The following is a 12,205-nucleotide window of genomic DNA, read 5'->3' as shown; positions in this document are numbered from 1 at the left end:
TCCTCGTGCATCAGGTTTAGTATGTCGGGTGCGAGGTGTTGCAACATTTGTCTCGCCACGGCCTTGTATTATTAAATTCAATATATTTTCGTACAAATTTCCTATATAAATACTAAAGTAGTCATTTTTTTAAGTTCGAAGTATTTGTCGATGGTATAAAAACGATATAACGACATAAAATTTGCTGGTCTACCAACACTGAACCTCAGTGATTGCTTCATCTAAATTACGTCATATTTTGGACTTAAGTTCAATGTTGTATCTTGCTGGTCAAACAGAGACCATAATGAAATGCATTTGTTAGGTGTTGTTTACCAATATCAGTAATATACTGAGTTTCACAAGTTTTATTATTATATTAAAACCACAAACACAATTTTCACAAAGAAATGTTCATGAAATAGCAAACACAATATACATGATGGATTTGTCCAAAAGCATTTTATAAAACTTTTGGACTGGCTTGAGTGATCTAGGGGTTTTAACACAACATTAAATATAATTTACTGTAGTTAAAAATTCTTAATGTATTTTATTTTTATTTTTGACATAACATAATGTATTTGGCTTGGCTGTTTTTTACGAAAGCTCACAAAAAATTAATAAATAATTATCAGCTCCTGTTAGTGTACTTTGATATCGAACCTAGGATTTAACTTATCATATACAAACTATATTGTTAAAACAGTTTATACTATTCATATTAATGATGAACACTTTAGTTGCGGACAAACTTTTCATACTATTCACACACGATATAATTGTTTGCCTGCATGCAACAGTATTTTCCGTAAAGGAATATAATAGCCATTTATAAGTTATTACTATCTTCATACACGGTGGTAATATAACGATGAAATAATGAATGATATTTCATCATTTTAAATTCATAATATATTCCTAATAAATTATAATTCACTAAAACGTTCGCAGCCTTATTCAGGTAAACTCACAATTTGCAAAAATATGTATTCCTCGAACCAGTTGGAATACGATTAATTGGAACTTGGAACATATTAGTGAGTAAGTTACGTGATGATATCATACAGATAATAGAGTTCTCGTTCGTCAAGTTGTAATAGCAAAATGGGCTGTAGGCCTAAGTGTCCATGATTTGATAAATAACCATTTGATTTAGAAATAATACGTCATATATTTGTTCTGTAAATAAACTTTTAAAAGTAATAAATATAGCAGTTACTCTTAATGTTTGAGAATTGTATACTTTCTATCAAATAGAGTTCATTCGAAAAAAAATTAACATAAAATGTATGGAAAGTAAACTTTGATAGGCTTTAAATTTAACATGATATAAGAGACCCTAATATATAGTATAAATAAGTATGTATATAGATTTTTAAATCAAATAACAAATAGTACGTCCATTCAAAAATCATAGATATTCATAAGTAAAATTTTAAATGTAGTATTTTACCTTAAATCCATATATTACAGTAATAAATCATAATTTAAACAGATTATCTTTAGAGGAAAACTCTTATAAGAACCACATAATTACTTTCTGGAAGCTTATTGTAACAAGCTACGAGTCCAAATACAGGGGGGATTCCTTTAGAGCTTTATTAAAATATGTTTGTGCATACTTCATAATCTTTTCATAAGAATTCTGTTCACTAAGTAGTTCCTTTACAAACACATAAAGGAAAAAGGATCGATTCAAACTAAAATATGATTTTAAACCGAATTGTGCTCAAGAAAGATTTTACTCAACTAACTGAATTTAATTAGTTTTATACAGATGAAGTTCTCCTCGCCTTGGCTAAATAACTTCTTTTAGCGAATTTCCCAATAGGGGAAGTAGCTATTACCGTTGGTCTCATGGTAAGACTTGAGCCCGGGACCGATTTACTTTTACATTTTGATGTCCCAAAAGGCCATTACACTATTCGTTCAAACCCTAGATCACTCAAGACAATCTAAAAGTTTCATAAAATGCCTTTGGACAAATCCATCATGTATATTGTGTTTGCTATTTCATGAACATATCTTTGTGAAAATTGTGTTTGTGGTTTTAATCCAATAATAAAACTTGTGAAACTCTGTATATTACTGATATTGGCAGACAACACCTAACAAATCCATTTCATTATGGTCTCAATCAATCAATCAATTATTTAGGATGGTGAAGCCTTCAGCAAGATACATCATTCAGAAAGAGAATAAAGTTTTATACAAATTAATACTATTTATGTCTTGAAAATACTCAATAAAGGCAGCCTGAAATGGCTACAAATAGAAACTTGAAAAATCAGATTTTAATGTATTTATGTTTTTTTCACCACAGATGTTTAGTAAAATTAAACTTTCATATGCTTTATGAACAATTGGAAAGATCTCTAAAACAGGCGTTACTGTAACAGATGTTACATTTAAGACGAGACAAGATTCAAATTTGGTGAGTAACTCAATAACTACCTAGGTCAACCACCGACACACGCTATGCTCAACTTAATTACTCACAGTTCTCAGATCTTTATCTAATTTTCCGTATGAATCCCTGGAGATGTTATGAATTACTTGATTGTTGCAAATGTCAAAAGCCACTTTATTAATCTGTAAACACGCCCCAATGTTACAGATATAATATTGTAAAGTTATTTGTTTTTCATTACTCACAATGTTTAAAACAATGTTTAACATCATGGTGCGTATTTGAAACAGGATTATACTTTGATACTTCATAATTTTAACTGATGATCATATGAAAGTAAGTATTTTAAGCCAAGTACGAATGGAGATGAGGGTAGGATAAGTCGTGCGATCTTGTGGTCTTGTTAGTGACTAAGGCCGACATGTTCCTAGAAATAAATAACAAGGTGACTGTTGAATGGAATGAAATGTCTGTATATTTGCTGACTGAGATCAACTGTTCCTAAGCTTGGTAGATTTTTTAGACTAAATGATCAAGGACATATGAGTCCAAATACGAAGAATCAAAACGTTATGGACTTTTCTCGGCGATTGTTCAATTGCGACAATTTTACCTGTCCTAATCCGGGTCTCTTAAGGGTTGGCCATGAACCAGTAGTTCAATTGCGAAAATTTTGCCTTTCCTAATCCGGGTCTCTTAAGGGTTGGCCATGAACCAGTAGTTCAATTGCGAAAATTTTGCCTGTCCTAATCCGGATCTCTTAAAGGTGGGCCATGAACCAGTAGTTCAATTGCGACAAGACAATCGGGGATCAACAGATCTCTCGAATTGTAAAGATTATTGTAGCGAAAAAACACAGTCAATCAAAAACATATTTTGAAAGATAATGCGTTTTGAGTAAGTTTGAAGTTAAAGTAGCTTTACCAGATATAGTGAATACTCTAGTTCCTATGTTGTTAAAGACCATTCTTGATGTATCCACTACAGTATGTAACACACGTAGTGGATATGGCGAACCTTGGTTTGTGAGGGGAGTACTCTATCGAATGTGCTACTTAGCACATTCCATAGATTCCATGGATATTGGATATTGGTAACTACTTTAGTATCGTTGGTAACTATATTGATCAATTATGGGGTTGCATGTACATAGTTAAGTTCGTTATAAGTAATTGCTCTCTAGGCTATTTAAATGTTTTTGGGAGTCCTTTACTATAGGCTTATAATAATAAAACTAAAAAAATTATGATAAACTAATTATTATCAGTATTCAATGTTTGTAGCATTTTTAGATCTGTCTAGTTAATTTAAATTAGGAAACATTACAATTCCTAATTGAAAATAAAAATTCAATGAACCATCAAATAATTAAGATAGTTTGCACGTTCTCTTTGACGAATTTAAATGCAGTGGCTAATGTTTACTACTTACTGTATTCAGTAAATAATAGAATTTCAATAGATACATATTATTTATTTATAAACATATGGGAAAACATATTTTGAATTCTTCTAATTGGAATATTAACTTTATATTATTTTATAAATTAAAACCAGAGTTCAGTTCATCAATCAGCCCAAGAGGTTTAGCTGCCAAAAGGGTCTGCAGTTTGAAGTTTTCGACGAAAATCTTACAAAGGGCTCAGCAAACCGAAATTATCAATTACCAACATCTATACCAAACCCTTTTAGATGTAAACAATTTTTAAATACGTTTTAAAACTGGATAATGCCGTTTAATACATAATCATTTGAGAACTAATTAATGCCAAACCTTATGTGATTGTGCAGCTCGAGACAGTTATTTATTTCCACAATGGTTGAAAGGTAACAGAAATTTGAATTTAAATACATAATAAATTATCATAAAAAATTTTAACTCTTTTTGGGTACATGAAATACCTGGTTCCAAATACAATATTAGGAAGATAACGCAACTCCTTCAGTTTGAAAGTTTAGTGGTTTTCTTAAAACTTATCAAAAAGCATTGATAGTGATTTCCTTAACAATGCATAGATAAGAGTAACATAATCCAGGTTTATATTACTTTATAAAAGTAGAGATTTAACTAAGGTTGTTTGGCATTCATATTGTAATTTGTAAATATCACTGTGTACATACAGTATGCAACTGTGTAGAGTTTTTTTACTGAAAATTTGAATACTCTAAAGTCGGTTTGGCAATATCCAACCTGCTTAGTGAAGGTAACATATATGAGTAGCTTATTTGAGGTATAATTGATAGTTTAATCTTCTTAACATGAATAAAAAGCAAGTCAATAACCCGTTAGTATAAATTATACTGGTACGTTTTTAGAGATTGAAATGATTATTTCATAAGTCTTAATTTGGTTTAAGTTATTTGAATTAGCTAACATAAAAAAAAGTTTTCAATTAATTAAAAATGTTAATTTGCCAATATTGTTTTTTGTTTTTTTATATTCCATTATGTTAAGCAAGCAGTTTATGGGGAGTGAAGGAACTCTACAGTTTTGAATTAAACATTTAGGAGGTTTTAAATGTATTGAATGCATGAACACGAATAACGAATCTACTTGTATGCCCAAATTCAAAGAATACACAGATAAAAATTACAATGCTAAGCTGTCGTCCCTTATCCATCTCGGGTGTTTCAATACACTATCTCAAAATGCCTATTTATCAATAAGTCAGTTATATGGCTAGATTTACATTAATCCTTTGGCTAAGTCAGAATACATAAAAAATAAAGTTTGTAGCGTAAATTATAAAAATAGCTATTAATAAAAACATATTTACATTTAAAACCAACCATGTGGCCATGAGTACTTTAAATCTTAGAGGTTAATTCAATTTTCACATGGTTTGGTAATACATTTTAAAGAAATTCACCATTGCAATATAGATGTGTTTTGAAAAAAGTGGTTGAATGCTTTGGTAACTGTGGATTGAGATTGTTTCGCAAAGAATACGGGCACGATCTCGAAATCGTAAAAATACAATACGGTACACCGTCACTTGTGAAGTGTTGATGCCGGGTGAACATTTTTGCGCATGACAGGTCGTCTTAAAAGGTAGTTGTGAATGGATTGCCTTGGAAGAAAAAAAACTGTCAGATTTAGTTTTGTTGGATTGAGATTTAATAAATTGGAGTCAAATAACTGTTTTTGCTCTAGGAAACGTTTACTCCAGTTACTTCCAATCCTTTATCAGTTTAGCCAGACAGGGCTACAGACCTGTCATACGCAAAACGATTCATCTGGCATCAACACTTGAAGGTAGTTCGTTGATATAGATAAAACAGCACAGGTCCGAGAACAGATCCATGGGGAACCCCAATATTGACGATGTACCGAGAGGAGACAAAGGGTTTGTCGAGCACACCCAGAACCATCAACTCCTCTGCCCTCAACTAACTGCTCCCTCATTCGAGGGTATTAGGAGAACCTCGAGGGTTTTTGACTGCCCTCTAACCCAATAGGTTCTAGTTAATTATTGAGCAACGTGTTTACAGTTATCATAGGCCCTGCCCAGGTCAAGGCCTTGTAGATCTGACAAGATGTATTCTACATGAGTTGGCAACACAGCCACAATAAATTTACAACAGGAAAGGGTTTTCAATATGACTTTGTTAGTATTGCATTAATGGTTGATTTCTTACGAATCAAAAATGATTTTAACATCAATACTAGTTCTTTAAAAAAATTGAGTCAATTTAGTTACAGTATTACTACATTTTTAAATATTGTTGAAATGGTTGAGACGAGAGGGATAGGTTATCACAAATAGTTGGCTTGCCTTTTGTATACAATGGTTTCACAACGGAGATATTTAATACGCCAGGGAACGTTCCTGCTTCAAACAAACTGTTGACTACGTTGGGTTCTGAAACAATATTTCCAATTACTTTAACTATATTGGGTAAAATTACATCCACACCTTAGATTTCTTATTTTCCATCTCATCAATTGTTCGTATGTTAGGCCTATAATTTTCATTATTGTGTTATAAATAAAAACTAATCTCCTACTGAGCTTATGGTATTTAACCTGTAAAATCCTTCGGACTTGATGCCAACGTTTAAGAAAATGTATTAAACATCTCCGCAGCACCGGTGGGATCGCTTTCCACCTGGCCATTGTCATTAATAGTCTTAATCGGTTTTTTATTATCTTTAAATTTGAACATTTTCTTGTTTGTTTGCCACATTGTCACAGATTTTTGTTGGAGCTATACATTTTTTTTTAATATCTAAAATTTAATCTTACTAAGTTGACATCCATATTTGGTTTCATGCTAAAGTGGTATTGACTCATGCAATGGGTCCATCTGCATATGTCTTTATGTTTTAAATACTGATTAACAATAAAGCTCAAATATTAATAATATCGGACGAGGCGTCATTGCCTGGCACACATATTCGACGAATGATTCCACAATTTGTTGACGTCCTAAAACATGATTGCATGCATAGTCTAATAATCACATAGATCCATTGCGTGTGTTTGTAGAAGGTTCATATTGCATTGCTAGCTATTAACTAAGTTGTTCGTATATACATTGCTTTTGCACTTCAAACGTAGCATATATTGGGACCCTTTTTGGAACTGTTCAATAGAGATCAATAAAGATAAAAAAAAACCTATTACATTTAGCGATGTGGAAAAGAGGTAGACATTAAAACATTAGAAAAGAGTTTGATTAATAAAATGTATTACATCAATGATATCAAGAATTATAAGATATTAATTATTTATAACTTTTCTGCTTGAAATACTTTTGTCTTAATTTCCAATAATTGGAAATCACAATTATTGTGATAAATGTCTTGTAAATTGTCAATATTTAGTCATAATCTGTTTATTTTAAAACAATATCAAGTAAAACATTTAATCTTTTGTAGGACTTGTGGTCTTCGTGTGACGCCCGTATCACAATGTGTTCTAACACCTGCGTCTCTCTACCTGTGTCGCATTCCCAACACATAACAATTTCGCCACCTATTCAACTCATACGACCACTCAAGAAGAAATTTTCTACACTAGGAAACGTGTTGATAAAAGTAGGCATTGCAACGGTTTTATTTTTAACATTCTTCACTTTAACTCCACATGATTTGTTATTGATTATTACTCAACGTCATTCCGTGTATCCTGGCTCAAGTCCATGTTTTTAAAAGAGTATAGAACCAAAAGAGTAATTATTAAAGTAAGTTTTTCTTTTTGGCTTATTAAAAAACCGTAAAAAATACAAATATGATTTTATAAAGTACTTTTTTATGATTTTAACCTTGTTTAGGTTGGTAAATCACTCTTCAATTTATAGGTTTAAAAGAAACTAACTTAATTTGTTATAAATCAGTAGTTTTTTCCACCTAATAACTTTATCAACAAATATCTTTAAAAGAAAAGGATTATTGCTTTATTTATTTTAAATCTGAATCAAACGCCCTAGTAGCACAAATATGTATTTTATAAATATTTTATATATTTAAAGTTGTATTTTGATAGAACCTCGAATAATATATATATAAAATATATCTTTAATAATAGTTTGATATATTCAAATATACATTAAAAATATTACCAAAAAGCAATGCAAAATATAAATTAAATATAAGTTTTGAATATATATAATAAATTCATAATATATATTAATAAAACAAGTATAGAATCTATAATATACATATTTTATATGTATATTTTTCCTATTAAATATTAAAAAAAATTATGTGTTGAGAATATTTTAAATATATATATAAAATATTTTTGAAACTATATTATATATTTAAATTATTTATAAATATATTTTGAAACACGTCAGATATTTTTATTAATAAAATAATATTATATTTGTAGAATATATAGCCTATAATCTTTTATAATTAGCAAATAAATAATTTGCATCTTTTTGTTTTTTATAGTGTCTATTAATTTATACATGCATTTTTGTAATTGCTATTGTGAAAGCGTTAAAATTAAGTTAATATTAATACGTACTCTGAATGGTGTCACTCTATCATACACGTAAAGAAAAAATAGCATATAGTTTAGAGGCAGTATACATGTTCGACAGCTAGGCCTACATTTGGGTCAAACGAAAAAAAGTGTTGATGGGTTTTATTTTTTTAATTGCAATATGTGACAATGAATGTGATCATAGAGATCTCGAATGATTGGCTAGAAAAGGGTGCTAGTGACTGGCGACCTTTTAAGAAACTAATTACGGTTGTATATGACGTTCTAAAAATAATTATTTTATTTACATATGCCATAAATTACATGATATTTGTCATAGTATTTAAATTAATTTTTGTAGTTTACTGTATTTGTATTCGTGGAGACTACTCACTATTCACTACAGCATTATTCAACTCAACTACTTGATGCCAAAACAGATTAACAGAATCATATTATACTGTAGTATCAAAAATATTTCAAGTATTGCAACCATTGCAACTGAGGGCCACTCTTTCACCATTTGAAAACCAATGCTAACAACAGTCACAAGTAGCTCAGAGGTAAGGTAGGAGGCTCGTATGTCGAAGGACCCAGGTTCGAGATCCACCTGGGCTGAAAAAATTTTATCCAGTAATTTTTTAAAAATTTGTTTTTATGAACTATTTAATCAATTTACTCAACTGATAATTGTGTTTTTCATACTAAATCATTATTATTTTGTGTTTTTATGTTTAGGCCCCATGGGATGTTTGGAAGAGATATTAAATACATTTTTTATTTAAATATTATTCACTAAAATATATTATTGGAACATATTTTTTTATATTTAATAGGTTCAAAAACATATCATTTATATATTTAATATATTTTAAATATTATATAAAATTGACATTAATACACACTTGAGATATATAAAATAGATTTTAAGTATATTTATTCATATGTATTTAATATATATTTGTGCTACTAGGGGCACCCTATAAAAAATCACAATTGCCTCACTGGTCCCCTCGTAAAATATTGAAAGGGTTTTTAATCTATATATTCCAGGACAATATATAATAATATATTGTTATATGCTATCTTTCAATAACCAGGAGAAGAGCCTAGGCTGATGTAGAATAGTAAATTGAATTTAAAATGTTACCGCCGGGTACTTCTAGAAGAACTGAAACCCACCACTCTAAAAATTATCTGTATTTCAACATAATAATAATGAAAATACTTCGGTCGTTTTACTGGATGAGACGATTATATTCTTTAAAATATAGAGAGCTACGTATTTACAAAAAATTTATTTAAAATTCTGCCTTATTACACAAATATTACGCCTGACTGTAGAGATGGGCGCATTCGTTCGATATGGATGGGTTGATATTTTATGAACCCTCTGTAAAGGCCAGGGAATTGGCGCACTTTAGATCTGTCCGTCACACAGGATCAATCCTCAATGGCCATTGTACTTCTCTTTAATTTCAATCTGTTTAATTTTTTATTTATTCGTGTTTATGTGTTTGCGAAATATTTATGACAAGATTCTCAGAGGTGTTAAATGAAAAATAGTCCTTAACTGTAATGGTTGTGTCATTAGAGTCACAAGTTGTAAATACTAATATTATATTAATTGCTCATCTAAGGCTTTACGATTAATAGTATAGTAAAATTTATTAGCAACTTTCAATTACTTTTCTATTTGTTTATCCATAAATATATGTATAGCTAAAGAGACTATATATAAGATCATATAAGTACCTTGAAGTGTGTACTCCTAGTTAGTTGTTGTTTTATTTTGTCCAACCTAAGACATATTGATTGTTACTCATCAGGAGTCGAAGCTATGTAATTTACTGCATATATATATATATATATATATATATATATATATACAGGGTGATTACTGGGAAACGCATGCTTTTGACTTTCGTAGTACACAAGGAATATCGTTCGACGACGGCCGGAAGTTGTTGCGATGTGTAGGGGGAAGTGTGCAGTTTCAATTTTTGCCAAGATGTGGGACCTTGAGCATCGTATGTTTGTCATGCGACGATATTACGCAAATGGTGAATCAGTCACTCAGACTCAGCGAGACTTTCATACACATTTTAACATTGCACGGCATGGCGCTACCCCTGATCGTAACACGATATTGCGTTGGATACATAATGTAAAACTCAATTAGATCTCTGCTTAAGAGAAAACCTCCTGGACTGGCAAGGACAGTTCGTACCCCTGAGGCAGTTGAAAGAGTGCGCCTTGCAACAGCTCAGAGAGTCCTAGCCGCGACGGCAAAACAGTGACTCCAGTGATTCCACAACGGTACCTAGACATGTTGGAAGAATATTTCTTGCCGGAACTGCGCCATCAACGTGTACGTAATGACATATGGTTCCAACAAGATGGGACAACTGTCCATACAGCTCGCATTAGAATGGAATTCCTTCGGCGGACATTACCTAAAAGAGTTATCCCACGTTTTGGTGGTGTCACTTGGCCGAGCGCTCACCAGGTCTTAAAATTCCAGATTTCTTTCTATGGGGATTTTTTAAATCTAGAGTTTACATAAACAAACCAAAAACAATACAGGAACTTTAAGAAGCTATTCGCCAGGAAATCAACGCCATTCCTAGAGATATGTTAGCAAATTCCGTAGAAAGTTTTAAGGAACACCTCCAACGCTGTATCGAAGCAGAAGGCGACCCGTAAAATTATCAATGTTCTCTAACCACCACGTTAGAAATGTAATTTTTAAATGCTAAATTGCAAGTAATTTTATTCTGAAATTGCATATTGTGTACACTGTTTTTCCACTCATAAATAAATTTTTTGCTCTGAATTACCTGAGTACTCGTTATTTGAAAAACATGCGTTTCTCGGTAATCACCCTGTATATCTATTTCAGGCGTATTGGTATAGCTTCTTGACTGACCAGGCATGTTTCATCACACTTTATTGTGCAAGTTGTCCAACATTGCTAGTAATGAACCTCCGTAGTTCCAATATACGTCAATATTGCTGATTGCATTTTAATGGAGTATAGGCTGTTGTGTTTGGATTCATCAAATCTACTGCAGGATTCAAACTCAATAATACAGTACAACCTAAAATACTTCCGAGGATCGAAGTACAGATTTGTTTTGTATGTAGATAAATCTCCACAGCAGTGAATTTTGTACGTTAATTATCTTTTTATTTTAACTATACAGGGTCAAAATATACGTACTACGCCAAAAGGGAGAGCTTAAGAGAAATAATCACAGATGACGTCCATAAATAAATGAGAGGATACACCTTAGTCGGCATTGCCGAGCGGCTTGCGATAACGGTCTGGAATGCATTGAGTAAGCTTAGCAGTTGACTTGAGAACGAGGGAGTTGTATTGCTATTTATTTAACTTTGGTAAAATGGCTGTAAAAGTCCATATTTCTTAGTTTAATTTAATAGAGGCTTTTGGCAATACTAAATCTAAAAATACATCTTTGGTTGAAGCATTTAAACAAACGTAAGAGTCTACGTATAACTGTTATAAGAATACGCTGTGGAGTTCATTTGCTTATGAAATAGCTATTTGTGCAAAGGGGGGCATTAGGGATACATTAGGGGTAACAAATAGGGATATTTTAACTGACTATTAATAGGCTTATGGATATAATAGGAACCTACATAAGAAAACATAAGTGGCTGATTATGTTAAAACATATTAGTTTGTTTTAAATGCGATTGCTTTCTGACACAATAATTATTATTTTTATTTTAAATTTAGTTCAAAACACTTTATGTGTGGTATGTATAGTTGAATAAAATATCGTAAACTATCTAATATATTAATCAAAATAATCGCAACAATAAAATGATCTGAAACCTTGCCATTCCACGTAT

The sequence above is a fragment of the Macrosteles quadrilineatus genome, unplaced genomic scaffold (genome assembly GCF_028750875.1).
Source record: "Macrosteles quadrilineatus isolate MER2022 unplaced genomic scaffold, UCM_ALF_1.0 Scaffold_1__1_contigs__length_201487025, whole genome shotgun sequence".
NCBI lineage: Eukaryota > Metazoa > Arthropoda > Insecta > Hemiptera > Cicadellidae > Macrosteles > Macrosteles quadrilineatus.
The sequence above is the reverse complement of the archived record's forward strand: the minus strand, read 5'-3'. Positions refer to the sequence as shown.